Below are 6,022 nucleotides of genomic sequence, written 5' to 3' on the forward strand. Positions count from 1 at the left end.
CCTTTTCTCCTTCCCTTCCCCTTTCTCACAGAGAGATTAAGGAGAGAGCACACAACAACATCAGCTAAGGGTAAGTAACTGAAAGGTTGCTAATTTAAAGATGCTCCAATTCACTGTCAATTCCTTATTTAAAAACAATTAAAAAATCAGAATTGAAGAAATAAATTGATAATAATTGACAGAAATTTTTCCAAGAATTAACTGGAGAAAGAGATATCCCATGAAATTTCTAAGCCAACATAAATGTTTTCACTCTAATCAAAATGCCCAGATCTGCACTTGGGTCTATATTTTCAAACCAGAAAAACTAAAATTAGGCTAACAGTATTTGCTCCAAAGTCCTTACTGGGGAATTAATGCTTATTCTCAATCACTTTTCATCCAAATTCAATAGTGTAGGATTACACTTTCACTGGAATGAAGGGTTAACAAGCACAGGAAAGAAACCTGGAACAATAATTAGATAATTACAAAAATACCATCCCTTTAAGCACTACCAAACAGCTCCCAAAGGGGATTTGTAGGAAGACCCTGATGCAAAATTAGTGGAAATCCAGCACCAGCGCTGAGAGGTATAGACCTTGACACTACAAACATGTACCAAGATAAATTATCTCACAAAACAAGCCTCTGTGCTCACTCCTGCACATGAGAAGCATGTTCTTTGATGGAAAATTCTACCCTGATTTCAGTCCTTAGGGATGCTTCATTTGTAGTGGAAAAAAGGTTGTTCCACTTCATCCAGAAAGTGGGCAGTAGAACTCAGTGATGGGGGAGGATTTGGGTGGTTAAGGATGCAGGATAACGTAAATACAAGCTCTGCTGAAGCACCTTCCACATCATGGCAGGCACAAAAAGGGCTGCAAGGATACAGGGAGAGTAAAGTAGAGAAAGGACAAACTCAGAAACACAGCTGCAGTTTGAACCTTCCTGTGTCTTCCTCCGCTATTGAACATAACTGTTGCCATAAGGCAGCTGGGCAGGCTTCCAGCCAGCCCTGTTTATTTGCCCAGTGTCTAACACATGATTATTCCATGGCATCCTGAACAGGGAAATAGCTTGTGCATCACACATAGGTAGTATCCAAATATAAAATAAAATGTTATGTTATGTACAGAGCAGTAAACTTTCTACAATCGTGTAACTTTAATCCAAACTTCAGGAAGAATGCAAAGACCTAATGAGGGAAAAGCAGAGGCACAATTTTTACCACAAGTAAGCCCAAAAACTATATTGTCTTGTCAGTAGAAGTTGATTCTATTCATTCGCTTTGTACTTCATCTGTTTTTAAAATACAAAGGCTGCTCCAAAAATAATGCCTCCCATGTTGGCTCACGATGTCAGAGACGGATGTTGGTGGCACGGCAGTAGAGGTTGAACCTTCCCACCAATATCCCATTACACGTTGTTGCTGTGCAACAGATGGCAGCAGAGGGGCAGTGTGACACAGTGGCATCTGACATGGACATGCTCATGAAGCAAAGGTGTGGAATTTAATTCCTCCATGAGGAAAAAGTGGAATCCATTGACCTTTGTTGACTCTTGCTGAACATTTATGGAGACCAAGCAGTAGATGTGAGCACAGTGAGGTGGCGGGTGGAGCATATCAGCAGTGGCAACAGTGATATGAAGGACAAGCCATGTTCCAGACAGCCATGCGCAGCTGTTACACCTCAAAATGAAGAGTGTCTCGATCAGCTCATCCACATGAATCAGCTAATGATGGTGGCTATGTTGAAAAGTAGTGTTTTGTAGCTGAGAATTTGCTTGATCAAATCGTGCAACTGTACTCTTTTTTTCGGTTGTTGTTCCCACGGAAACAAATAGGAGGCATTATTTTTGGAGCAACTCACAGTCTCCTAGGCTGTGCTAGGTCTCTTTTTTACCGTACTTCAATAATTATGTGTCCCGTGGACCAGGAAAGCATTCAATTTTCTCTTAAAGCATACTGGAAGCAGATGTTACCTTGACTTTGCCACCCTTACCTTAGTGGTATCAAGTGTATCTCTGATGTCTGCGTACAGGATTACATAACATCTTGAGCTGTACATGTTCCCTCTGCTGCCCAGCAGGACTTGAAGCAGCCAGACAAGGTGTTGCAATGTGTACACCAGTCGCACAATGGCTAATGTAAAACAGGTGGAAATAGGTAAAAGCACTCACTGATAAGAAATGCACAGTGAAGAAAAAAAAGCAAGCAAACAAGAATTAGCTACATGTACGCACTACAAAGGATGTTATTGGAATCCAGGATATGTTTTGTATAGATACACCTACTATTCTTAATCTTAATTAATTTAATTAAGGCAATTATTCAGTGGGCTTTATCTTTTTATCTGCAAGAGTGCTAGCTGCACGTTGTGACTATCTGTGGTTGGGTGATACAGAGTAGACACTTCCCCCAACCTGCTAAGAAAAAATACCATTTCTGCGTGATGTTAGTGTTCATGGATACTGTCACTCCTACCACTCCAGAACCCTATTTATAGAGAGCTGCCTCCTTCAGCATGAGCATCCTCGCAATGGTTTCCCTGGCACTCCATCCCTCAGCTTGCACCCAGTGCTTTTGCTTTGTTCTTACATGGAGCCTGGTGGACCTAAGCACATTTCAGTGCTTGGTGAAACAGTGATAAGGAACCCAGAAAACACTCTGAATATTACCAGATTCTGACCATGATATTTCACTTGGACTTGAATTGCTTGGGCAGAGGACTGCAGTAGGTGGATTTGGATATAAACATACCCAAGGTACTTCTTCATTCTGAATTTACTGAGTACTAGTCCCCTGAATCTAGATGCTTTTCCCTTCATATAAACTTTTCCAATGTGTGGTTAAGAGACACGTACCTCAAATTTTAGGCATAAGACCACTGCTCTTGGAGATATACATCAGCTTTGCAAAGCCTCTGGAGGGATTGCTGCACTGCTTTGGGAAGTGGCTGGGCACTCCACTGTATCCAACCATACAACTCTCACAGGATGGGCCAGCTCCCAGGTTCCCAACCAACACAGGCACAGCATTTAAAGTTATTTAATGTGCGTACAAATAAGAAACTCAACTAAAGACTTATTTTCTTTTTGGTATATTCAAGTGGGTCAAAAGTTGAATGCACTTGGCTTCACTGTGCTATGGAATATCCTAATAAGAAACTGCTGCTAACGAGAAGTTCATCCAGAGGGTTGTTTTTGGGCTACCTAGATGTCTTGGAAGAGTTCACCATTTTGTCTCTTTATACTAGTTTTTAAAACATTGTAGCTCAGTTCCCTCACAGTATGTCTACAAGAACATGTAAAAACAGGTGACCTCATTTTATATAGGCATCTCGTACATCCATGAGCATTCCCCAGAACACATTTGCACATGGCAGGGTCTGGTCATAGCAGGTTGACCAGTCTGAATTTGAGCTGACAACAGAGGAAATTCATGGCTACTTTTTGCCAGTATGCTATTGAAAATACGTACCAGAATAGAGACAAAGAAGACGGTGTATGGAGCAATTGTCTTTCTTCTCCTCATCTTAGAGATGTGGCCCAAGAGGTGGGTGAATGCTGAGGGAGAACTGCAGGGTCAATCTTGCCCTAGGCAGGCAGCAGGGCATCCAGAAGCTTTCCTCGGGGTTTTCTTTCAGATTTGTGTTTATTTTGAAGATGAAGTTATGTCAGAACATGCTCCTGCACGCACATTTTTCACAGACAGACAGAAACACATGCACACAAAATGTTAGTCCTGCAGGATTTGGTTTTGATGTATGAGGGGTCAGTTTTGTTCTATTTATTCAGGGCTGTTATCTGCTGTAACAAAGCATCTCTCTTGTCTCCCACACCCACTCCCACTAACACAATCAGAAGGTATTTCCTGTGGAAGGAATATCGATGACGGTGCACTCGGTGCGGTGCCCATCCCGTCACAGTGTGGAGATGGTGTGGGGGGGACTCTTTAATGCTTTTTCTGATTCTTAAAGTACCTAGAATTTTCAAGAACCATAGGAAATGAATGCAGTGCAATATATTCTCTTCGTCCATAAAGTAAATTAACCATAAACCACACTTGTAATGAAGAGATTAATTTACATTTTGCCATGTGGAAAAATTCTGCTGTGGCAATGATATACAAAAATCCAAAAGCAAAATTGAAATCTTAGACATGCAGCATTTTCCCCAGGATTACTCCCAGTAAAGCTTCATGGTTTCTGGCTCACTGCCTGTGTGTCAGGATTCTCTCTTCTAAAGCACATGCACACACATCACAGTTTTCTCTGGCACCTACTAAATAACCACCACGTATCCTTCCTTCCCCCTCCTCCTACTTGCCTTTCTGCTGGCTTCTCTTCTCTTTTTTCTTCCTTTCCCTCCCTTGTTCTCTTGCCTCCAGGACCTCATAGTTACTACTTCATGCCCAATCGCTCCTATTCAGCCCCAGCTCCCTTTCTCTCTACCCACTCGTAAGGAAAACTTACCAGAATGCGCATTCTCCAAGTACTCTTTTCATTTAAATGCGAAGAAGAGTCATCTGAGACTCTCTCCTAGTGAAGAATTGACCATTTCTCAGCTGAAGAAGTAATCTATATGTATTTTTAAGCAACTTAAGAGTTGATTGTCTTTATATTTTTGTTGTAAAAATAAGCATTTTTCAAAAGAAACGAAATGGCATAATTCTGTGCTTATAACCAAATGTATGAGTTGTTAAACCCCCTAGCTATGCTTTTGCCTGTAAACTGCTTTCTGTTACCTAGTTTACCAGAGGAAACAGAAAGTTACTTTTCCCAAAGCATGCTGAAATGCTCAGTTCGACTTCTGCTCTGCTGAACTTTCAGACACGCTTTGCCAGTCTCACACACGAGCTCCCTCCCTGCCTGCTTACATGCATATTCAATGGACCATATGCTTGATTTCAAATATCTCCGGGCATTATGGATCCTATTCATCAAGAAGTGGCTGGTACACTCATGTGCAAGGAAAAAAAGGGGCTTTTTCAACGAGCATTCAAGAGTTTTCTGGGAAAGAAATCCCAATACACAGTGACCTGTACCTACTAGGCTTTGGTCCACTTTAAAGTAAACCCACATGTTTCTGCCAAAAACACACATGCAGGCATTAAGAAATTCTCATTATTTCACCATAAAGGAGGCCTGTATAGAGATCTCATGAGGGATTTAAGCAGGAGCGTACTGACAAACACAAACAGGCTGATTCCTTGGAATCCAAGGGGAGTCAAGAGAAGGTGGTGTACGGGGTGACAGGGCTGTCCCATCACCAGCCCCAAATACATGACAAAAGCCACGGCCGCCCCAGAGCTGACACACCAACCGCCTCCTGACCAGATGCTGTGCTGGGAGCTCTGGCCCGATGCTGCAGCATATGGGCTCTGCACTGCCATTTGAAGAGCACGGGATGGACAGAAACAATCTGGAGAGGGTGGGAAATTGATGATGACACGTCAGTCCCTTGCTTATGTTTGCTGTTTGGCTGATAGGCTATGCTCAGATGCATCTTTGGCCTTAAGATGGAGAAAGGACTTGACCCAGAGGAAGCCCTGATGCAACTGTATTTGTTCCAGTGCTGTTAGTGGGGTCTAGCAACTTGCTTGCTTGTTTTATTTTTCTTTAATGAATTGAAATATTTTCTTTCCTGCATGTTGTCTGAGAAACGCAGCCTGATCTAGCGGGGGGCGACCCTGCTCATGGTAGGGGGTTGGAACTGGATGGGCTTTAAGGTCCCTTCCAACCCAAGCCATTCTGTGATTCTATGCAATGCAGGAGCGATTCAGAAGCATATTTAAACAGAAATTATGTCACTGTGTTATCACCTTGTTTCTCAGAGCTGTAGCAATCTTTTTGCTGCCTTGTCATAACTAATCTCTGCAGCTCTGCCACTGACTTAGCAAAAACTAGGATGGTTCCATGTGTGGCTGTCTTACAGGTGCATGGAAGTGTCACATCTGTGTCTTGTTTCATTAAGAACCTCTGACTTTGCACCGCTGAACTGCTTCCTCCAGCACATGAAGAGCATGCTAGGCAGGTGC

Source organism: Numida meleagris, chromosome 1, assembly GCF_002078875.1.
Source record: "Numida meleagris isolate 19003 breed g44 Domestic line chromosome 1, NumMel1.0, whole genome shotgun sequence".
Classification (NCBI taxonomy): domain Eukaryota; kingdom Metazoa; phylum Chordata; class Aves; order Galliformes; family Numididae; genus Numida; species Numida meleagris.